At 38.6% G+C, this 25,807-nt stretch overlaps 1 pseudogene; it reads right to left on the reverse strand.

The window, feature by feature from the left end:
- Window positions 1-1,832: 1,832 nt before the first annotated feature.
- LOC102875678 lies at window positions 1,833-2,766 on the reverse strand (annotated as a pseudogene).
- Window positions 2,767-25,807: the final 23,041 nt, after the last annotated feature.

Genomic DNA, 25,807 nt, shown 5'->3' on the forward strand with positions numbered 1-25,807 from the left:
CCCTTAGTTCACTGATGCTCAAGTTAGTCCATCCCTGTGGTCCAGTTTTTAGAACATAGTGCAAAAGTTGTAAATAATGTTTCCTGTATCATGCAAGTCGAAAATAATATTTAAAACAAATATTCTTGCTTAGCCTTCTTCAGTGTTTAAGGATTTGAAAGCTCAGGGGTAAATGTGAAGGGTAAGGTTTAATAGATAGTTTCTGAACCTAATCAATGAGCTTCCACATCTTATAATCAACATACCGTGAATTTACTCTTGTCAAAGGGTGATTATGGTACAGCAATCAAATTACTGTGTTGAGTCTTCTGGTGAGTGGTCAGCATCCCCTTTCATCTTTTCTAGTTGGATTTCCTTGGGCTACTGGAGGGAGATGTTTTGTGCTTACGTGGCAGCTTGAGAGTGGTAGCTAAGTAGGACAACTGTTATTTACCATGTGATGTGTACTATTTGGGAGCAGGGGACTGGGCCTGGCAGAAAATTAGATGTGTTCTCTTCCCTCAGAGGTCCTTATTTTACTCTGATGAGTAGATCTGACATATAAACACAGGAAGGAGAAGAAAACATTTCTTCAAAGGCCAGGAGATAGAGACACATAGGACAACAGAGGTCTGTGACGGTACCTAGTAAAGTTAGTCTGAAGATGAGTGAAGCAAATGAATAGGTTTTTTTAATAACTTATAAAGCAAAGGCCAAAAATGCTTCCCCTACAATGGATTTGGCACCTCCCAAATTTTCCCTCAAAGTCTTCACACAAATTTTCTTGAAACCTGCCCACAAGTTGGTTTCAGGGGATATTTTGTCTTCTTCACACACAAATAATATAAATATGTACTGTTCTCTCTCACTTTCTCACTACCAATCCTCCCATGATAGATACATAGATAGAGAGGTAGAGCGGGAGCGGGAGCGGGAGCGGGAGCGAGAGGGATGGAGCTGGAGCGAGAGCGATGGAGCGAGAGCGAGAGCTATATAAATTATCTATTTCAATAGAAATAAACAGCAAACTGCTCTTAAAAAGATAAAAGAAATCCTGTTTAGAAACACAAGACTGGGATTAATCATTGGGTTGTACAATTTGATGTGGGGGGGCTGAGGGAAATTGAAAGAATCTGTTCAAATTTGTATTCAAATTTTGTAAATAAACTAGTAGGGGGAAAATAAAAAAAAAAAATTAAAAAAAAAACAAAAACACAAGACTGAAAAAACACAGCCGACCAGTAGAGGGAGCACGAGTTTCACATTTGGTTTCTTCAGCAAGCGGGCATGCGGCTTCTTAGGTTAACGTGAATTGTTGTGTATTGTTAGGTGAAGTCGATGAGTACGACTCACAGCAATCCTATAAACAACAGACCTGAACCATGTGCCATCCTCACAATCTCTTGATACATTTGAGACCATAGCCACAGTCACTGTTTGGGATCTTCATTGACCTTCCACCTTTCCAAGCATGATGTCCCTCTCTAGAAACATCCTTTTCCTTTTTTTTTCAGGAATGACATTTTATTCATGGAAAAAATCTTCAAAATAGTACCACTATGGACTAGACTGCCTGAGTTTTCATTTCACATGAGAACTCAAGGAGGCAAAGCCTTTGGCACAATTTGCTCTGTGGACGTGCCAGACCCAGGGCGAGGCCTTGGGGAAGATTCTCCTCGTGGATGGAACTTGTGCGGTGCTGTCAAGCCTTTTGTGCTAACCTTTCAAACTCAAACAGGGACATGTGGAGGCAAACCTTCATCTTTTGGCACAAGGTTATTTTGGCTGGGGCAGAAAATTCGAGTCTCAGTCAGACTCGGGATGAATAATGCGACGTTTCATTGATCAAGTATTCATTTTGATTGAAGAGCTCTCTTTATGTCGTTCACTTCTAGCTGCAACCGCAGCCGGATTTTCTTCTCTTCATCCAATTCCAACAATAACTGCTTAATCTTTCGCTTCTGCTGGTCCTTCATGGTCTCTATGATGCTCCTCAGCTCGCGGACCTGCATCCTCAGCTCCTCCAAGGCTGCCTGGCTGCTGGCTGCAGGCTCTGTCTTTGGTTTTCCTTCAGTGCCAAACAGAGACGGGGAGTTGGCTCTGTGTCCAGCTGTTCCCAAAGAGGATGACAGGGAGGAGGGCACTGCTGCTGCCAGTGGGGCTGGCCCGCCGCCGCCTGCAGCCATGGCCCCTGGCTTGGGTGGCAGGGAGGGAACCTTTGTTGTCAGACACTTGGGATATGGTAACAGTCTTGGACGTTTTCTTTGATGCGTCTGCTCCTCTGTGCACAAGTGAAACGTGTTCCTCTCTGTCTTCTTCGGGACTTGGAGAGTCAAAGATATCAGGGCTTGAGAGGGACAAAGACGTGAGGGACTGGGACGGAGGCCACCTCCCCGTGGCTTTTGGTCGGCTTGTGGTTGGGTGACTGAGTTTCTCAGTACATGACACCACAGAGTCAAAACCTTCTAGGTCGATGTCATTGCTGCGGTCCGAGAGATCCTTGTCCAGCAAGCCGGAGACAGCACTGCCAACCAAGTCGATCTTTGCACCGTCGCCCCTATATTAAAAGAACAAGTCCAGGCTTTTAATCATTGGCATGTGTCCTGGTCATTCTGTCCGCTCTCTGGTGGCATGCATATCAAGAAGAGTGTGGTGTGTGGGGCAGTGGCACCGCTGCCTGCGAGGGAGCAGGTGAGAGCCAACAAGTTGTCTAATCATATGGGCCCCGTGCAGCCCGGCCAAAGGCCTGGAGGCTCCCTCCCCCGAAACATCCTTTTCTAGCAACATGCTCTAAGCATGTAAAAGAAAGCTTTGTCATCTTTGCCTCCAAGGAGAATTCTTGCTGCACTTTCTCTAAAACATGTATGTTCTTTTGGCAGTCCATAGAATGTTCAGTACTCTTCTCCAACACCATAACTCAAAAGTATCAATTATTATTCTGTCATCCTTATTGATTGTCCAGTTCTTTGATGCATAGCAAGTGCTGGAAAAGCCAATAGCCTGAATCATGTGCACCCTAGTCTTCAGACTGATATCATTGCTCTTCAGTAGTTTCGAGAGGTCGCTGAATGTAGACTTTCTCAAAGCAATACATCTTTTGATTTTTTGACTGCTGATACCAAGGGTGATGCTTGTGGATTCAAGTTAAGATTAAATTGATGACATCTTCAATCTTTTCTCCAACTATCATGATGTTTCTTATTGCTCCAGTGGTGAGGAGTTGAGATGCAACCCATTTTGAATTTTCAGCAGCAAGTGCTCATTTCCAGCAAGAAGATTGTATCATCTGCATTACATGTAAGTTGTTGATGAGTCTTCCTCCAATCCTGATGCCACATTCTTCTTCACAGAGTCCAACTTCTCTATGTGTCTCTGTGTGTATAGATTTTTATAATATTAAATTGTGTTGCATTCCTGGGATAAACTGTTTGGTCATGATATAGTTTACTTTGTATGCTCTGTTTTTAGTATTAGTTTCCTAATGTTTGAGGTTAGGTGTGATGGAGTCAATGAGACTAACTCAGGATAAGAAAAGTTCAGAGCTATTGTACATAAGGTCATTATGAGTTGTGGGTGACTTGATGACACATAACAATAACAAATTATGCTCCAATGTAAACACATCTAGTGTTTTCCTTTTTTATACTCTTCTTGTCTGGCTTGGGGATCTAAATTCTATAGGCCTCATAAGCTATTTAAGGGGTTATTCCCTCTCTTTTTATTCTTTTTAAAAGTCTGTAGTAAGTTTAATAAGATATGTTCCTTGAAAATTCGTACTAACTTGTTCTTAGGGACTGTCTTGTTCCCCACTCCAATCCCTCCCATACACATCACAAAGTATGCGCTGAATTATTGGCCTTTGTACCTGTTAATTTAATCCTGTTTGGAAATAAGGTTGTTATTGTGTTACAATCATGATGCCCTATTAGTGTGGATAGATACTTTTGAGTTGCAAAAAGACTCGAAGACACCACACACTCAAAGGGGGATGAGGAGGCGAGAAATAGAGAGACACAGAGAGACAGACAGAGAGAAAATCTAAGGAGAATTGTCAGTAAAGTCAAGGGACCTAGGAAGGAATGCCTGAAGGAAGATGGAAATCAATACAGCTGAGACTCTGGATTAGATGTTCAGTCTTCAGTGTTGTGAGAAAATATATATCTGTTCTTTAAAGTCACTCATTTATATTATCGGAAGCAAACTCTCACTAAGACGCTTACTTGTGAATCCACTTGACTCTAATATTTTATTTGTGAGATAATTGAGATCATTTCAAACTACTGTTTTCATTTCTTTAGTGCTTAGCACTATTGGGGTCTTGTTCTTCTTCCCAGTTTTTGAAGATTAGATTTTTCTTGGAATTTTCCTATTTCTTCCAACTTCAAATATACTTGTGTAATGTAGAGATAACGTTATGGAAGGGGGAATGGGTGCACCCAGATATAAAAATCAGGTTAGAAGATAAAAGAAAATTATGAGAGGTTTTTTCCGCCCAATCCATTTTCTTTTTATCTTTATCCATGCTTGTCACAGACTTGTCTATCATTTTTCTCAAAGTATCAACTTTCCTGTGCTATATGTCTTGTCTTTCATTAACTTTACTATTATTACTATCCCCTTCCTTCTAATTTCTTTAAAATGATCCTGTAAATTTTTATCTATCTTAAAAATTGTTGCTGAAAGACACCCTTTGATTCTGTCTAGAATTTAAGTCAAGTTTGTTGTAGATGTACTTTCTCATTTTCTTTTCCTTTTTGTTGTGGTGTACAGTAGAGTCAAAACCAACTCATAACTGACCCTGCAGCAGCTTTACAGAGGCAGTAAATCACATGGGAGGAGATTGTCCACCTTTTTCTCTTGTTGATGTTATGTATCATCAAATCACCTACAACTCATAGTGACAGTACAACAGTTCTGAACTCTGTCCTATCATGAGCTAATCTGTCTCGGACAGATCTACTCTCATTTCTCCAGTCACTGAGTCAATCCATCTCCACTGGCGTCTTCCTCTCTTGCATTATCCCTCCACCTTTCCAAGCATGATGTCCTTCAAGGACTGGTCTCTCCTGGTCACATGTCCAAATTCTGTGGGACAGAGCTTCAAAATCTTTGCCTTCACAGAGCAGCTCAGTTTCACCCTCTCCAGGACTGGCATGTTCTCCTGGCAGTCCATGGTATGTTCAAAACTCTTTTTCAGCACCACAGCTCAAAAGCATCTTTTTTCCCTTAGTCTTTACTACTTTTTGAAAGATGGCATCAAATTTTAATTAACTTTACTTCACATATCTCTTGTAGTCTTTCTTGGATTTGTTTCTTAAGTCCTTTTTCCAATACTGTTTTCAATGTAGGTAGGTGTTCATGTGACAAACTTTCTGAGGTCTAGTAAGCCTGGAAAATCATTTCATTTTATTATGTCCTTATATTTTAATGAAAATGTAACTCATTACAAATTATTTAAAGTTCTTTTATCTTTTAAATACTTTATAAATATTATTTCACTGGGAGTTTTTTGGTGGCTTTTGAGAATCCCTAGATTATTATGATTCTTGCTCGTATTTTGTTGTTACTGTTGTTCCCTTACTTTACTTTGTTTATTTGTTTTGTGTTTTGCTTCTGTTTTCTTTTTTGTTTTTCCCATCAAAGTAGTACATCAACTGGGAACATCTAGAAATTCAAATTGAATTCAGAAGAGTTGGAATTTCCATGCTAAGGGTACCATTGCTGATGTCAGATGAATTTTGGCTGAAGGCAAAGAATACCAGAAAGATGTGTGCTTGTGTTCATTGACTATGCAAAGGCACTTGACTGTGTGGATCATAACAAATTATAAATATTCAAAAGACTGTGGATCATAAAACTGTGTGGATCATGACATATTATGGAAATTTTCAAGATTGAACTTGTCAACAATTTTACTTAGATTCACAATCAACACTTATGGTAATAGCAGTCAAGAAATCAAAAGACATGCTGCATTAGGAAAATCTATTGTCATGGATCTCTTCAAAGTGCAAACAAGACATGATGATAGTTTAAAAACTAGCATGTGGTCATGAGTTCAAAGTCCCTTGGGAAAAGACATCACAGAGTCAGAGAAAGAGAAGAAGACTTTTAGTGAGATGGAATTACAGAGTGACTATAACAGTAAGTTTGAGTATATTAGAAATGGTGATTATGATACAGGACAGGACAAGATTCAGATCTGTTGTTCATAGAATCACTGTGAGTCATAGGTACTCGATGGCATCTTACAACAACATAGAATTAATCTGCTGTATCACTCTGGAGACATAATTTTTTCTTTGTTGTGGAGTACTGAAATTGCATTGTGAAATTGCCAGGGTAGATTCCTCTTACCTCTTGTTTGGCATTTTACAAATAAGAGGTCTTTCCTCTTTCTTTAATTCTAGAAATCTTATTTCTGTATTTCTTCAAATATTTTCAGTTACCTATTTAATTCTTTATGCTTCTGACACCCGTACTATCAAGAGCTGGCATCGCAATGCTGTTTCTTTACTTGTTAACTCTTCTTGAATTTATGTTTTCTTTCTTTTCCCCCACTTTTCTTTGGAAGAGTTCCTATATCTGTTTGTCCAGCTCAGTGACTTGATTTTTTGGCTGAGTCTACTTTACTGTATGTCTCATGTGCTACATATTTTAGCTCTATTAATCTATGTTTTTGATGCCTCATATTTTTATTTTTTGGGATTTCTTTATTAATTATTAATTATGTTTATTTTCTATTTTTCAGCCATCTGACTTACTGAAAAGATAAAGGCTGTCATCTTCAGTATAGATTAAACTGCAACATAAAGAAAACAGAAATTTAACAAGTAGAACAATAAACCATATTATGATAAATTGAAAAAGGATTGAAGTTGCCAAAGATTTCAAATTACTTGTATCCACAATTAACACAAATGCAAACAGCAATAAAGAAGTCAAAAGAGGTATTGTATGGAACAAATCTGCAGCCAGGGCCCTCTTTAAAGTGCTAAAGAGTAAGGGTGTCAGTTTAAAGACTAAGGTGTACCTGTCCCAAGACATGGTATTTTAAATATTTCCAATGTCTGTGAAACTGTATAAATGAGGAAGGCTGAAAAACTGATGCTTTCCAATTATGATGTTGGGAAAGACTATTCAGTACACTATGGAATACCAAAACAAACAAACCAAAACCCCACTATCTTGGAGGAAGTGTCACAGAGGGTTCCTTAGAGTCAAGGTTGGTGAAACTTGGTTTTGCATACACTGGGCATGTTATCAGAGGGTTTCAGTCCTTGTCAAAAGACATGATAGTTGAAAAATCAGAGTCTTGGCAAAAGAGAGGAAGACCCTTGACAGATGAGTCGACAAAATGATGGCAGCAATGGGTTTAAGAACAGAGCAGAGATTGTGAGGATAGTACAGGAGAGATGAAAGTTTCCATCTACTGTTATGTGTTAGACACAATAACACTTAAGAGCAACATGTATAACAGAAGGAAATATTCCCCAGTCCCTTGTCTTTGCACAGGAAACAGAAAAGTTTCAACCAACAGGATATGAAGAAGGCAAGGAGCAGAGCAGACACCTTTGCCTGATGATGAGAAAAAAGGCTCTTGTAAGTGACGAGCATAATTGAAATTTTTACTCTCAGGTTGCCTTGTCATAGCTACGGACCTCAGGAGATACTTGTTTCACAACTGTGTCTACTATAAACCCATAGAAAACATATTTTTAGATCTAAGTCATGCAGTTTTACCAAGGGTAAGAATTAGTATGACCTGTTCTTCTTGTTGCTAGGTGCTGTCAAGTCAAATACAACTCATAGCAATCCTATAAGCAACAGATCTGAACCCTGTTCTGTCCTGTGCCATCCTCACCATCTCTGATACACTTGAGCCCATTGCTGCAGTCACTGTGTCAATCCACCTTCATGAGGGTCTTCTTCTCTTTCACTGATCCTCCACCCATATAAGCATGTATCCTTTTCCAAGAAATATCTCTAAAACATGAGACACAAAGCTTTGCTGTCCTTGCCTCCAAAGAACACTCTGTCTGCACCTTTTCCAAGACATACCTGTTTGTTCTTTTAACAGTCCACGTCCACTGGATGTTCATTCAGTACTCTTCTCCACAACTCAAAGGCATCAGTTCTTATGTCATATTTAATTATTGTCCAGCTTTCAAACACTTAACAATTGAAAGACCAGAGACATCTTACCCTTCAAACTGATATCATTGCTCTTCAGTGTATTTTGGAGAGGTTCCTGACAGCACACTTGCCCAAAGCAATATGTGTCTTTATCTCCTGACTGCTGGTGTTGATTGTGGATCTAAGCAAGATTAACAGTTTCAATCCTTTCCCCATCTAACATGACCTAGGATATACTATTCCTTGGAAAGGGACATCATACGTGCAAAGGTGTAGGGTAGGCAGAAGAGAGAAAGACCCCAACAAGGTAGATTGATACAGTGACTAATAGGCTCAACTGTGTCAGAGATCATGAGGATGGCACAAGATAGGACAGGGTTCAGATCTATTGTTCATAGGGTCAGTATGACTCATATTTGCCTTAATAGCACCTAACAACAACAACCCTCATCCTGCTTTCTCCAGCCCTTTTTGTTGTTGTTAAGTATCATTAAGCCAGACCAACTTAAAGTAGACCCTCCAGAGGGTTTTCAGAGACAGTAAATCACACTGGAGATGGCTCATTTTTCTCCTGAGGAGCAGCTGGTGGATTCAAACCGTGCCCTTGGGTTGGAAGCTCAGCTTCTTACCACTAGGTCACCAGAGCTTCCTTCTCCTGCTTTGTTTGTTGTTGTTAAGTGCCATCAAGTCGAGCATGACTCATAACAATCCCATGGACAGCTGATCTGAACCCTGCCTTATCCTGTGCTATCCTTAAAATCTACATACTCAAGCCCATTGCTAAAATCCATATCGTCAGGAATCTTCTTCTCCTTTGCTGACTCTTCATCTTTCCAAGCATGACATCCCTTATGGCTAGTGAATTACAATCTAGGCTTGCTAGCATTCCAGTTTTCTTTTTGGATGGAGTGGGGAGTAAAGAGAGCAGGGATTAAAGATTTGCTTGGTAGCCGAAGGACTTACTGATGGTTGTGCTGGTGTGTGGGATTCTCTACCCTAGTTCTCGTCTCCTCCCCTCTCCTTGAGCTCATCGGGATTGAAAAAGACTGCAGTCTGGCCTTTAGTCCCTTTTCTATTGCAAATTCTTGGACAGAATAACTGAGACCATCAGAGGAAAGTAAATTCACAGGTCAAAGTCAAGAGACATCTCAAGAACATAACTACTTACAATGTTACTCTACAGTTGTCATGAAGCATCATCAGAATCTGCTTAAATAAAAGCATATGAAATTCATTGAGGCACAGAAATAGCCATTGTCGCAGAGTGAAAACTGTTGCTCCACAGGCTCACAAAATGGGAAATAATCTTATGTTGTTGGATCAGGAACTTCAGGTTACAAAATTCGTAATGACTGGAAGATCAGGCAGGATAGATAGAAGCGGGAATTTGGCAGGTCCATAACACATAAATGGGATGATATGATTAATCAAGATACATACTCTGCCGTTTATTACAGGGAGATCCCAGGGTGGTAATCAGGACCGATATTTCTTGTAATCCATTCTCCAATCATTTCTGTATTTGGAGGTTCATTGTGAAGGTTTAGATAATGCTGTATCTCAAGACCCATCCTACATCTATGTAGCTATGTTGATAGAAATCTTTTGGGAACAGAGTACATATTCTACATATCCCAGACCTCAGAGAAAAGGAATTGTTGTCCTTGAGATATGTGGCCCAAATCAACACCAAAGTTAAAAAGACTGCCATTTGGAAAAGCAGCTTTCAAAACTGCAACATGGATTTCATGCTTATGTCACGACTCTAAAATGGAGCTAAGGCTCTGCTTTTAGATTCTTGTATTTACACACAAAACAAGTACCTCTGCTTTCAGACTCTCACATAGCTCCTTCCTTTAAGTCATAGATTTCAACTGTCAACATACTTTGATCACACTTCTTGTTGTTGTTATCTGACATCAAGTTTCCAGTGTAGCCCGGATGCTTTTTGCGTTTTGTTTTGGTTGGTTGTTCTCTCTCTCTCTCTCTCTCTCTCTCTCTCTCTCTCTCTGTGTGTGTGTGTGTGTGTGTGTGTGTGTGTTTCTTATTGTGTATCGTCATGTCAGATCCTACTAGCAAAGAAGGAGATTGCCCATCCTTCTCCAGCAGAGCATCTGGTGGATTCAAACCTCACATCTTCAAGATTGCAGCACAGCTTCTTGGAACTAGCACACCAGAGCTCCCTATTCTATAATACTTTTTGGAGGCAAAACTGGAAGGGCTAGTCCTTGGGAAAGGATGTCATGCTTGGAAAGTTGGAGAGTCTGCAAAGGAGGGGTGTGACCCTCAATGAGATAGATTGATACAGTGACCTTAGTAGTGGACTCCAGCATGTCTGAGATGGTCAGGATGGCAGGGTTCAGATCTTTTGTTCATATTCAACTCAACAGCACTTAACAATACTCACATTATTTTGAGAAGAAAGTAAAAATTATACAAAGATTATTTCAATGTAAAAGTAATGCAGATGTATTTGAGACAACACATAACTTACAAATCAAAAAGTTCTAATTAGAAAAAACAGAGCAATTTTCAAAGTAATTAATATTAAACACAAAACAAAAGCTCCAACAACTTACCTGCCTGGGAATGATTATAAATCTATATTTTAAAGGTGTGCACTAAGAATAAAATAACAAATACCATAAACAGCAATGCATAAATGTCAAGAACTTTTCTTTTACTTACATAATCTTGTTCCCCGCCCTTACCACAAACTGTCTGGCTCTTATGCAGTCATCTGCTTCTGACAACTGGGCCAGGAAATCCTGAGGTTAAGCTTGACAAGGAGATGGGCAGGCCACTGAGGAGGTGTGGTCTTCTTTGACTGGAAAAGGTGAATCCAAGTCTTAAGTTCAATGTTCTTCCTTTTTCATGTCCATGGTTCCTTGGAATGATATCAGGCTGGTTTGGGAATTTTGTTTTTCAGTCCTTAAAAGCTCACTTAACAGGTAAAACCATTTATAATAAGCACTACATCTGTATATTTTGGGGCAGTGACCATTTGATTACCAGCATTATTATGTAGATCAATTAAAATGATCAATCTGGTCCCTGGAATCTGTTTTTCTTAGGAGTAACAATCGGTGTCACTAGTTTCTCTGAACCATTGTTTGATTCAGAAGTGACTCTCACGGTGGGGGATGGGGATGTGCAATGAATGAAAATCACCACAAAATAAAGTTAAAAATAATAATTTTTTTTAAAAATCAGTGGAAATTTCTAGACAGTAGGGAAATATCCATTTTTATGAGACACAGCCTAACCTATATCCAATGTTGTTTACAGACAACATGGCCTTGTGAGCAAAGTGTTGAATAAAAAGAGGGCTAAGAAGCAGGGGGAAAAGGTGTGACGTGCAGGAACCAGTTTTCCCAAGACTTGGAAAGCAAAGAACGTTTAAGTTCTGTGTCAGTTACTTTAGCTTCCATGAAAGCCAGAAATTTGAAACATTAACTAGGTGCTAGTTTAGGAATATTAATGACAATATTAGATCAATTGGCTAAAAACTATTAGAAAAGACTCAAAATTTTTTGAGGTCTATGTATCAAAGAAACAAGTTCAACATTCATTATACATAAGCAGATAACTATACTGATGGGCCTTAACAGCAACCACTTTCTGCAAAACTTCAAATCACTTATTAATAAACATAACAAATATTTTTAAGTTCTAGTTTGAACTTCAATTACTTTTCTGATTATATTGTTGTATACTATCAAATTGGAACCAATACATAGCTGACCCTCCAGCAGGTTTTCAGAGCTATAGATTGTACAGGAGGAGATTGTTCATCTTTCTCCCTTGGAGCAGCTTGTAGATTTGAACTGCCTAACTTTGGGTTGGCAGTGCACCTTCTCCCCACTAAGCCACTAGAGCTCTCATTCTGACTATGCCATTGTTGTTATATGTGTGTGCACTGTATGTCCCCTTGAGCAACTGTGACTCATAATGATCCTATGAACCACGGATCTGTGCCACCCTCATCATTTCTATACACTTGAGCCCATTGTTACAGTCACTGTCTCAGTTCATCTTGTTGAAGCTCTTCCTATCTTTTGCTGACCCTCCACTTTTCCCAGAATAACATCTTTTTTCCACGGAATGGTCCCTCCTAATAACATGTTCAAAATACATGAGACAAACCTTCACCATCTTTTTCTATAATTTTGCTAGTTTTCACTTGTAGAAAAGCTTCTAATTAGAGAGTTATAGAATTTAAAGTTCGATTTACCTATTTCAGTAAGATAGCTAGAATCTTCTCATCTTATAATTCTTTCCTAATTTTTTTAATTTTGAACCTATTAGCTACATAAATTAACAGAAAAGAGGAAAAATGTTTCCAGAGAAAAGAACATTAAAAGATGACTAACAAGTTCACATAAAAATCCATTATGTTCCTTCTGTTTATTCAGTCCCTTTTATTAATTAAATGTCTGTTCCCTGAGCTCTTGGTTCAGCCACTGTGTATAAAACTTGCCAGTCAGTGTTGTAGAAAATTTGATTCAGTCCGTATTTTAAAGAACACCGTCATCCTTTTAAGTCCAGTTGTTGTGTACCATCAAGACAGAATCTACCCATAGCTGACTGTCAAACAGACTTTCAAAGGCAGTAAATTACACAGGAGATGATGGTCTATCGTCCCATCCTGTGGAGCAACTGGTGGATTCAAACTAGGTACCTTTGCACTAGTAGCAGAGTTCCTTACCACTAAACCACCAAAGCTCCCTGAAGAGGAGCGCCAGAATAGGCAACTGGATCATACTAAAGCAATATACTGGGTCCAGCTGGTATTTGCTATGAATAAATCAATGAGTGAACAAAATTTGATTATTTGATCTTGGACCCTATTTCTGTCACCAAGTCCATTCTTTCTGACTACCATTCCTTCCTCATTGTTTCCAACTTTTGTGTTCCAGTCACCAATAATTATTAATGCATTTTGGTTGCATGTTTGGTCAATTTCTGCCTGCAAAAGTTGGTAGAAATCCTCAAGTTCTTCCTTTTTAGTGTCAGTTGTTGGTGCAAATATATGAATAATTAACAATAGGTCTTCCTAATATGTGTATGGACAGTATCCTATCACTCACAGCATTGTGCTTCAGAAGGATTTTGAAATTGTTCTCTTAACTATGAAAGCAACACCATTCTTACTCAGTGTTCCATCCCCAGCAGAGAAGATCATGTGATTGTCTCGTTCAAGGTGGCCCATGCGTGTCCATCTCAGTTCCCTGATACCTAGAATGTCAATCTGCATTAGTTCTGTTTCATTTTTGACAACTTCAATTTTTCTTACATTCATGTTCTAATTGTTTTTTGGGGAGGGGTCCATGTTTCAATTATTAATAGTTGTTTGCAGCTGTTTCTACTTGTATTTTAATGACTTCCTATCTAGGCTGTATGTAGAATATAGCAACAACTCATGTTCTTCTGTTCATAGGATTTTCAAGGCCCATTGTTTTGGAAGTGTATGGTAAATCCTTCTTCTTAGTCTATCTTAATATAGTAGCTGTGCTGAAACCTCTCCACTGTGGGTGACTGTTCTGGTACCTGAAACACTGGTAGCACAGATTTCAGTATCAGAGTACCCCATAAGATATGCCAGTACAGCAGACTGACAGATAAGTTCTGCACTAACAGAAACAAATAATAACACCCAAGCCTTTCAACATCTAAGATATTTCTGTGTTCAATTATTTATTCATAGCAATGTCTTTTTTAAAAAACACAAATGACAATTTTACATATGGTCCTGACCAGATGGATTGCACAAAAATCAGATTGACTATATTTGGGGAAATACTCATTTGGAGAAGCATATTATCTACAGTCAAAACCAGATCAGGTGCTGATTGTGGAACAGATCATCAATTACTCAAGTACAAGTGTAAATTGAAACTGAAGAAAATTAAAACTAGTCCACAGGAATCAAAACACAACCTTGAGTCTAACCCAGTTGAATTTGAGAATAATCTTTTTTTGAGGAATAGAACACTAATCACCAAAGACCAGAGGAACTGTAAAAGCATCAGAGATACCATCCATGAAGAGAGAAAAAAGTCATTACAAAGGAGGAGATGTCAAAGCAAAAGAGCTGAACAGAAGATTTCAGAAGATGACTTATGAAAAAATTAGTAAAATATTAAAAAGAAATGTATAAAGAGCTGGGGAAAGAAAATAAAAAGAAAGAACTAGCTCAGCATTCCCAAGCTTAAATTACCAAAACCCAAATTCAAGCCTCAAGTTGCAATACTGAGATGTTATGGGCACAGTCTTGAATGATCCAAGAAGCATCAAAAGAAAATAGAAGGAATACACGGAATCTCTGTACCGAAAAAGGATTAGTTGACACTGAAAAATTTCAGGAAGTACCACATGAGCAAGATTATGAAGGATAAAAGTCAAGCTGCACTGAAGCACTGGGGGGAGGGGACGCCCCAAGAATTGTTGGAGTACCATTTGACATATTTCAACTAACAGACAGCCCTGAATGTGCTCACTAGTTTATTCAGGAAATTTGGAGAACAGCTACCTGGCTGACTGGCTGGGAAAGATTTATATTTGTCCCCATTTCCAAGAAAGGTGATCCAACAGAATGTGGAAATAATCGAACAATATCATTAATCTCTCATGCACACAAAATATCATTGAAGATCAGTCTAAGATGGCTAGAATAGTACAGGAAACTACCAGAAGTTCAAGCTCATTTAGAAGAGGCTATGACACCAAGGACATCATTGCTGGTGTCAGATGGACCCTGCTAAAGGCAAAGAATATCAGAAGAATGTCTAATTGTGTTTCATTGATTGATTACACAAATGCATTTGTGTGGATCATAACATATTATGGCTAACTTTGAAAAGAGTGAGAATTCCAGAACACTTAATTGTACTCATATGAAATCTATACCTAGACCAGGACACTGTTGTACAAACATAGCAAAGGGACACGGCAAGATTTAAAATCAGAAAAGATTTGCATCAGGGTTGTATCCTTTCTCCATACCTATTCAGTCTGTATGCTGAACAAAAATTCATGAAACCAGACTCTATGAAGAAGAATGTGGCATCAAGATTTGAGAAGACTCATCAACAACCTGTGTTATGCAGATGACACAACTTTGTTTGCTGAAAACTTGCTACAGAAGATCAAAGGCTACAACTTTCAGTATGCACCATATCTCAAGATCAGAAAAGCAAAGGTCCTCACCACAGGACTAACAGTCAACATTATAAGAGATGGAGAAAGGACTGTAGCTATCAATAGTTTCATCTTACTTGAATCAACAATCAACGTCCTTGATACCAGCAGTCAGGAAATTAGAAGATGCATTGCATTGGGCACATCTCCTGTCAGGGACCTCTCCAAAATGCTGAAAAACAATTATGTCAGTTTGAAGACTAAGGTGTACCTGATTCAGACCATAATTAATCTTCTCGATCATCTGCTATGCACTGGAGAGCTGGACAACGAATAAGGATGACAGGAAAATAATTGATGCCTTTGAGTTGTAGTGCTGGAGAAGAGTATATCAATATCCCCTAAACAGCCAAAAAACAGATATGTCTGGGGGAAAGTGCAGCCAGAGTGTTCCTTGGAGACAAAGATGGTGAAACTTTGGTTTTCATACTTCGGACATGTAGCTAATTGAGATTATTCCTTGGAAAGGGACATTATTCTTGGAAAGATGGAGGGTGAGTGAAGAAGCAGAAGATCCCCAAAAAGATAGATTGACACAGCGACTTCAACAATGGGTTCTCATGTGTCAGAGTTGATGGGGATGACACAGAATAGGACAGGGTTCAGGTCAGTTGTTCATAGGGTTGCTATGAGTCATACTTGACTTGTGGTACCTAACAACAAGAACAACAAGCCCAATAGTTCATCTCTCTGTAAGACTACTTTAGCTAAGCATTTCAACAAATCAGCAAAGAAAAAGTCTATATGCAGATAGTAAAACTTGATATATTATGGTTAAGTCAAAAGTGGAAACAATAGTAGTATCTCCATATATGATAATTTAACCTTATTTTCTAAAAGTCTTAGTAATGATACATTAATAATACCAGAGAGTTATTATATTTAAAAAGTTCCAAGATTATGAAGTCTCTAAATAACTGAATTAAGGTGTTGTTATGAGCTGGCGAGTAGCTTGCGACTCATAGCCACCCTATGTACAACAGCCCTAAACCCTGCTCTATCTCATGCAACCTTATTGTGTCTGACACACCTATCCCCATTACCCCAGTGACGAAATCAATCCATCTCATCAAGGGTCTTCCTCTCCTGCGCTGTCCTCCCTCCATCTTCCCAAGCATGACAATCCTCTCCAAAGACTGATCCTGCTTTGCAACATGACCAAAGTATGTCAGATGGAAGGACCCTGGCTTCACCTTCTCCAGGATGAATTTGTGTGTTCTCCTAGCAGTCCATGGTATATTCAATACTCTTCTCCAGCACCACAGCTCAAAGGCATCAATTCTCCTTCTATCCTTCCTAGTCATTGTCCAGCTCTCTGATGCATAGCAAAGACCATGGCCTGTATCAGGTGCACCTTAGTCTCCAGACTAACATCATTGCTCCTCAGTACCTTGGAGAGGTCTCTGACAGCAGACTTTCCCAATGCAATTTGTCTTTTAATTTCCTGGTTGCTGGTACCAAGAGTGTTGATTGTAGAGGCATGCAAACGGAAACTGTCAACAATCTCAATCTCTTCACTATCTATTATGATGCCGCCAATTAGCCCAGTGGTGAGAATCTTTGTTTTCTTGATGTTGAGCTTCAATCCATATTGAAGGCTGCAGTCCTTGGCCTTCTGCAGCAAGTGCTTCATGTCCTCCTCAGTTTTAGCAAGCAGTGTGTGTCATCTGCATAAAGCAGATTGTTGATGAGTCTATCTTCAATCCTGATACCACACTTCTCCTCATAGAGCCCAGCCTCCTGGATAATCTGTTCTGCATATAGATTGAAAAGATATGGAGATAGGACATATTCTTGATGCACACCCTTCCCTATTTTGAACCGTGAAGTGTTTCCTTGCTCTGCTCCGATGATTGCCTCCTGATCCAAGTATAAGTTTCACATAAGCACAATCGAGTGTTCTGGGATTCCCATTCTTCTCAAAGTCAGCCAGTTTGTTGTGATCTACACAGTCAAATGCCTTTGCATAGTCAATGAAACATGGTACTCTCTGGTACTCCTCTGGTACTCTCTGCTTTCAGCCAAGATCCATCTTACATTAGCTATAATATCCCTAGTGCCACGACCTCTTCTAAATCCAGCCTGCACTTCAGGCAGTTCTCTGTTCATGTGCTGTTCCAGTCATTTTTAGAAGATCTAGAGCAGAATCTTGCTTGCATGTGATATCAATGACTTTGTTTGATAATTTCCACACTCTGTTGGATCACCTTTCTTTGGAATGGGAACAAATATAGATCTCTTCCAATCAGTAAGCCTTGTAGTTGTCCTGCACATTTCTTGGCACAACTTGGTGAGCACATCCAGAGCAGCATCTATTTGTTGAAATATGTCAATCGGTATTCCATCCATTCTTGGGGAATTGTTTTTGCCAATTCTTTCAGAGCAGTGTCAATTTCTTCTTTAATCACCACAGGCTCTTTCTCATATGTAATTTCATTAAATTCTTCTGTGTCCACCAATTCCTTTTGGTTCAATGACTCTGTATACTGTGTCTTTTTTAATGCTTCCACATCATTCAATATTCTGCCGAAAGCATCCTTAAGTATTGCAAATCGAGGTTTGAATTTGTTCTTCAATTCCTTCAGCTTAAGAAATGCTGAGTTCAGCCCTTTTGATTTTCTGACTCCAGCTCCTTGCACGTTTCATTGTAATACTTTACTTTGTCTTCCCTCGCTGCCCTCTGAAATCTTCTGTCCAGCAAACACACTTTAAATCAAACCACCAAAAACACTTTAAAATTCCAAAAGTCTAAGCCTTGGCTTTGAAAACCACAAACAAAAACATGCCTGCTTATCTCAGGAGTCTTATTTCAAAGAGAGGCCAAATATTGATGTTTAAGACTGATACCAAGAACGAATTAACAAAAAAAAAAAAAAAGAAAATTTTGTTATTTTGATGGCAAGAAACCGAATTCTTTGCTTTGTATATTGTTTAAGCCTTTAAAATTAAGTCAGATAGATATAAAACTTGGATTTTAAAAAAATAACTGCCTTTAAAGGAAACAAAACCCCAAAATGTGCAACCAAGAGAGGATAAAATCAACGAATGGGACCTTTATAAAGTCAAATTCCTGTGTGCATCAAAACCATTCTCCAATAGGGTGAAAAGAACACCCACAGACAGGGGAAAAAGACATTTGGGAGTGATATTTCAAACAAAGGTCTCAGAATAAAAGTTTGCAAAATACTACAGGGCCTCCACAAGAAAAAGACTAATAACACAATCACAAAATGGTCAAAAGATATGAAAAGACTTCACAAAGGAGGACGTTTGGATGGCTAACAAATACATAAAGAAATGTTCAAAATCACTAGCAATCAGAGAGATGCAAATCAAAACAACAATGAGATATCATCTCACCCCAGCAGCAGTACCAAAGTTTAAAAGGACAGCAACCAATAAATGGTGGGAAAGATACAGAGAAATTGGAACTCTTAGGCAGGAGTGGCATCCACTTCCTAAACAATATGCCTCCAGAAAGTCTATCAACTTTGAGAAACAACAATAGTTACAGAAAGATGTCAGGTATTTTTTAATAGGGTTGCTATGAGTCATGCTCAACTCAACAGCACTCAACAACAACAGCTATGGAAGGCAGTTTGGCATTTCCTAAAAAAGCTGAACATAGAAACTCCATAAATACTCCATAAGACCACTATTGTGAAAATAGGAAGATAATTAAGCAAGATATGTATAAATGTTCAAAAGGGGTTTATGCAGTATTTGTCCTTATGAGACTGAGTTAGTTCACTCAGCATAATGCTCTCTAGACTCTCCATTATTGTAAAAATAAAAGGGTAACAAGTTAGATATGTATAAATGTCCAGAAGGGTAAAGGGGGATGGGGGAGAAAATGGGCAAGGACAGAAATCACTAGGATAGTAGAGTATAGTGGGTGTGTGTGAAGAAGTAGGGAAGATTCAATGGGCCTCAAAAAGATGGGTTAATAATAGACATAAATCAGTAGTAATTAATTATATAACATCAATGTATTTCATAATTTCATTTACATTTGACAATGTAAATGAAAGATTATATGAAACACAATGTACATAAATGAAAGACAATGTAAATGAATTATCATATGAAAACTAATAAGAAATGTTAAAGAAAATGTCCACTCTATTTCTTCTATAAACTGTTAAACACCCTTTCCACTGTAGTACTGTAACAGTTTCACTGTATCTTCATTTTCTTACTACTCTAAGTTTGTATATATCAGGATGATAGTTACGAATATTATAAAAATAGTAAAGATAAAGAAAAGCATTATACAGTTTAAAACAAATGTTCAAGAGGGGAAGTGGAAGGAAAGAAGGGACACAGGAGGAAGTGGGGAATCACTGCGATAGCCAAAGCTACCTGGTAGAGGGGGACTGAAAGAACAGGAACTATTCCATGAGGACTTGAAGGGAGATAATAAGCATAGATAAACAGTAATTAATTATATATGATATGGAGGATTAATAAATTATTATATCAAACACAATGTATATGAATGATTCTAAACAAACCAATAAAAAGTTTTAAAATAAAGCAAAAAACCCTTTAAACATTGTTTCTGTTCTATCTTTTGTAGTAGAACCCTTTCTGTGGCAAATATTAACACATTTATTAGCAGATCTGATGATATATAACCTTTCCTCTGTCAAGGATCAACTGTCAAGCAAAAGTTCTAAGGCTCAAATCCATCAGTCTCTTCCACAGGAGAGAGAAGAAGCAATCCAGTTCCATAAAGACCCATGGCCTGAGAAACCCCATATGGCCATTCCATTCTGTCCTGCACAGTCATCAAGAGCCAAAATCAATTCAGTGGCCCCTGATGACAACAGGCACTTTAAAACCAGAGCATCTGGTGGATTTGAACCATTCACCTCTGGGATTGTAGTTGCAGCTCCTTGCCACTAGGCCACCAGAGCTCCCCCAAAACCAGGTGTTTTATTTGAGGGAAGGTTGCCTTATTTACCTGCAAGGCCTTCTGACAAGGGAGAACTGACTCCCCTATGATATAACTTCAGAAGTGTTTTCAGACAGGGTGGGGAGGAGGGGCAGGGAAGAGTGGAGAACAGACACCAGTCAGACAAATATCTGTAGACCAGCCATTCCCTGAAGCAGCTGAGAGATTGCAGATGAGAGTGAAAGGAACTTAGAAAACTTACTATCCAGTCAAGAAATTCAGGAGAATCCCTTAGCCTTCGTACCAACTGAAAGCTAGCGTGCCACCTATATCTTGAGCCCTTAATACATCCTTTAAGAATTTACTGATTCGGGGGGAGGGGTTTGTGCGGGGAGAAGGGTGCAACAATGAATGAATGGAATTCCAAAATCTCTGTAGATGTTCATTGAAATGAAAAATAAACAAACTAAATTAATAATAATAAAAAAAAAAAGAAATGCAAAAAAAAAGAATTTACTGATTCATTGACACAAATAATTTCATTTCTGGTTGGAGTCAGAGTAAATTTCTCCAGGCCATCTCAGGTCCACAATTACTCCAAAATTTGAATCCACCCAATTTCTTCTCTCACAGAGTAGCTGGTGGCCTCAAACCATGTGCCTTTTGGATTGCAGCACAGCTTCTTGCCACCAGGCCTCCAAAGCAGTATTTTTGTTGTTGTTTTTAAGAATCATGAGGAGTAAATAACAAAACCCATTAGGCATTCTTTTTTTCTCTAGGCCTGTTCTGTACCCTTTTTCAATTCTGAAATTACCAGTTTTACTTTAATGAAAAGTTATCTTTTTTCCTTAAATAAAATGTATTCTGTAATATTTAGCTTGAGTTACTAAAAAAATATTTGGCTCAAAAAGTTGTCATAAATTGGAAAAATAAATTGTCAAAATAAATTAGATTTAATTAGATCTCTGGAACATTAGGACCAATTTACAGAACTAATCCAAATGAGTTCCTTGAAGAAATCATATACTCTAATTTCAGTAAATATCCAAACAGAAAAAAATATATTTTATTAATCCTATTTTTTTCATGTTTCTGAGAAAGCAATTTACAATGATTTATTTATTTGTAAACACCTTGTTATACTCATCAAAAAATTTTTCCGTGCACTTCTCAAATGTATTAGAGCCTCTTAACAGTGTCATTGATAGGAGCCATTGAATGAACTACGATTCATGGAAACCTTATGAACAGCAGCAGATCAGAACTCAAACCTATCCTGATCCAGCCTCACCATCTGCACCAGGGTGAGCCCATTGTTGCAGTTACTGTGTCAGTCTTTTGGAGCCGCTGTTAAAAGTCTAATATTCATATGATAGTCACAAGAGCTGTTTCATTAAGATGTGAAGTTCAGCACAACCTTATGGAACTTCACAGCAGAGAATAGAGAAAGAAAGAAAACAAAAAGGGGGGAAGCCCAGCTGGAGTGCTCTTTCTAGATAAAAACGGAAGCCTTCAAGAATCTCATGCACTTTCTCAGGCTGGTATTTGGCAGGTGTCCGCCTGTCTTGAGTGAGACACTCACTAGCTTTCTGTTGTCAGTTTAAGTAACAGGCTTATAATGCATCTGTCTCCATGTTCTCTTGTGATTTTCTGACAATCAAAAACAGCATCATGAACTTAAAATAGCACAACATAAATCAAAGCAACACACACATAGTAGTTGTTACATAATTGTCAAGATGTGGCCCTTAGGTTAACTGTCTTAAAATTGCTGGAGATCTCCCTCAGATTGAGTCAGAAAACATTTGTTCCAAGTCTGGACAAGTAAAATTTGGCACAGAAACACCTACTGTCTAGAGTCCTTTATTAACTGGCTGCCAACAGTATGAAAGCATCAATGGGGTCCCATCGGAGTATTAGAGAAAGGTCAGTTCAGCATGATGGGACATGGCATTCTCCCACTCACCACACGTTAGCACGTTAGCATGTATGTCTTAGCACACAGCAATCTGTGCTTTCCTTAATTAGCATGCCTGGAGATAACCCTTACCAGAATTTATCAAATACACATAAACAGAAAGTCTTCAAGAATGTTTGGGAGATTTCATACAGAAAAATGTAAAGCAAGCTTGTTGATCTTGCTCGACTGGAGTTAAAAACAGATAAGACAAAATGAAATAGACAGGAAAACTAGAACTCCTCGATAACTTTCAGAAAGCTTCTATACAAAAAGATGGTATTCCAGATCTAGAGGTTATTTACCTAAGGATAAAAACCAAGAAATTCATGGAGCAGTAAACTCAAACAGCTCTGCTCAGTGCCAAGAGTGCAATCTAGATTCCACAGGAGTTACTGCAAATCTTTCAATCTACTTTTAATCAAGTCAATGTACATTTGTGACAGCAAGGAGTGCTACAGAGTAGTGTCATGGTGTCTGCTTAAGAAATCCCCAAAGAAGTTCACTGAAGAATAGGATGGAGAGAGAGTATAGGGGAGAAATATCTATTGTCCCAAAGTGAAAATGGTCACTCCATCGGACCATAAAACAGGACACATTCTTAGTTAATTGTTGGCTCAAAAACTAAAGATTACAAATTCTCAATTGGCTGAAAGACCACCAGACCAACTAGAAAGAAAAATTGATAATAGATACATAACACATAAATGGTTACATGAATGGTCAAAGCCCATGGCATTCAGTGGCTGGAGCTTTGTCATTCTCAATATACCTGGCATTTCCAATTTTCAGAATCTATTGACTATAATCTTGATGCTTATATAAACGTGTGTTTAATACCAAATCTTGATATTGGACCAAAATAAAATTGTATGTTTAAAATATAAACTATATCATTCAGAAGTGCAGCAGAATTGGCAGACAAATCTTTATTTTACAACAGGCTGTAGAGTGATGGCCTTCAACACTTAGTTCATACAGTTGTCGCTGTTCTTGTTAGCTGCTGTCAAGTTGACCATGACTTGCAGCGATCCTACAACCAGCCAATCTCAACACGGCCTTATCTTACACCGTCCTCACCATCTATGCATGTTCAAGCCCATTGTTCCATGCACTGTGTTAGTCCTGCCTCCTAAGGGTCTTCCCCTCCTTCTCTGACCCTCCACCTTTCCCAAAATGATGTCTTTTTACCAAAGATTGGCCCTTCCTGACAGTATGCCTAAACTATGTGAGACAAAGGGTCAGTATTCTTGTCTCTAAAGGGCACCCTGGTTGCACTTCCTTCAAGACAGACTTGTTTATTTTGACAGTTCATAGGATATTCAGTACTCTTCCCCAACACCGCAATTCAAAGGCATCAATTCTTCTGCCATCCACAATCATCATTCAACTTTCCAATATGTATGAAGCAATAGAAAAAAAAATCATGGCTTGAATCAGATGCTTCGAATGGATATCATTGCTTTTTAGTACTTTGGAGAGGTTTTTGACAGCAGATTTTCCCAATGTAACACATCTTTTATTTGCTTGACTGCTGTTATCATGAGCACTGATTGTGAATCCAAGTAAATCAGTGACAACTCCAATCTTTTCTCCACCTATCATGATGTTTCTTATCATTGCAGTGGTGGGATTTTTGTTTTGTTGGTGTTGAGGTGTAATCCTTATGGAAGACTGTAGTCTTTATTCTTTTGAAGGAAGTCTTTTGCTTTGAGTCCTCTTCCGTTTCTGCAAGCAGCAGAGTTGTGCCATTTGCATAACACAGGTCCTTGATGGGTCTTCCTCCAATCTTGATGCCACATTTTTCTTTATATAGTCCAGCTTTTCAAATGTTTTGCTCAGCATACAGTATTTGTTATTTTTCACACAATAGCTTGTAAAAATGCCAGACTTTAATTGCCATCAGACCTAAAATTTAGAAAGGACTCATCTGCATAAGTGTTCCACTGTGTGGATGTCCTATAACTTCTCATTCATTTACTGATGGGCATTTGGGCTGTTACTGTTTTTTCGCCATTGTGAATAATCCTGTTATGAACATAGGTGAGCATATGTCTTATTCGTGTCTCAGTTCTGATTTCATTGGGATATATTCCTTGCAGTGGAATAGGAGGGTTGTGGAGGATATCTATGTTCAGCTCCTGACATTTTGGCATTTGCCAAACTGCCTTTCAGAATGGCTGTACCATTTTACAATCTCACCAGCAGCCCAAAAAAGTTCCAATCTCTCCACATTCTCTCCAAAATGTATTGGCTGCTGTGTTATTAAACTTAGCTACTGCTGCTCGGGTGAGATGGTATCTCATTGTTGTTTTGTTGGCATCTCTTCAGTCGCTAGTGATTTTAAATATTTCCCATGTGTTTCTTGACTTGAATGTCCTTTGTGGAAAATCTTTCCATGTCTTTTGGCCATTTTTCTGATTTGGTAATCAATCTTTTCCTTGTGGAGGCCATGTATTATTCTGTAAACTTTAGTTATGAGACATTGTTTGAAATGTTGTTGCCAAATGGTTCCCCCCTCTCATTCTGTGATCATTCTTTTCACTGAATTGAAAAAAAAATTGATTCACACAGAGATTTGTCTTTAAGAAGGTATCATTCCACCTCACTAGACAGCACTCCCTTTTCTCTTCCCCCAGCCAAACCTCAATGCCTGGAAGAATGCGCTTCACAAATATGTGCTGAATGAATTAAAGGTGTAAAGACCTTTTTTGAAAAAAGAAAAGAAAGAAGTTACCATTCGTTAGGTTGTGCTAATTTTTCCACTATGTTTGCAAGTCTACTTATCCAGTAGGTTGTGGTTGTTATTGTTGCTGCTCTTAGGTGCCATCTAGTAGAGCACAACTCATAACGACCCTATGAACAAAAGATTTGAATCCTGTTCTATCCTGCACCATCCTCACACTACTGACACACAAGAGCCTATTACAGCAGTCACTGCGTCAGTCCACCTGGCTGAAGGTCTTCTTCTCCTTCACTGACCCTCTGCCCCTCCCAGCATCATGTCCTTCTCCAAGGACTATCCCCTCCTAGCAACATGTCTAAAGTATGTGAGGCAAAGCCTCATCATTCTTGCCTCCAGAGAGCATTCCGGCTGCAGCCTCTCCAAGACTGTAAGAGAAAAATGAGAACAAATTTAGAACTATGGCTTCTAAATTTGTTCTGTTGTTTTTTTTTTGTTATAGTCTTTATAATTGTTGTGTTTTACACACACACACACACACACACACACACCATTTGATTTTTTTAATATGGTGTGAGATGTAAATCCTGTTCCAGTTTTCTGCATGTAGGTGTCCAGTTTTGCCAGCAGCATTTGTTAAAGGGGCTATCATTTACCCATTTAATGGGTTCTGTTACTTTGTAAAACATCAGTTGAGCATAGGTTGATGGGTTGATTTCTGGATTCTCAATTCTAGTCCACTGATCTGTGTGTCTGCCATTGTACCAGTACCAAGTTGTTTTGATTACTATAGCTGTAGGGTTTTGAGATGAGAGAGTGAAATGCCTCCTACTTAATTTTTGTTTTTCAGAAGAACTTTGCTTATTCTGGGTCTCTTTTATTTGTGAATGAAATTCAAAATGGCCTTTTCTATCTCCTTAAAGAATGAATTTGGTATCTGTATTGGAACTGTGTT

This window comes from Elephantulus edwardii, unplaced genomic scaffold, assembly GCF_000299155.1.
Source record: "Elephantulus edwardii isolate Elephantulus edwardi_28Jun2011 unplaced genomic scaffold, EleEdw1.0 scaffold00093, whole genome shotgun sequence".
NCBI classification, from domain to species: Eukaryota; Metazoa; Chordata; class Mammalia; order Macroscelidea; family Macroscelididae; genus Elephantulus; species Elephantulus edwardii.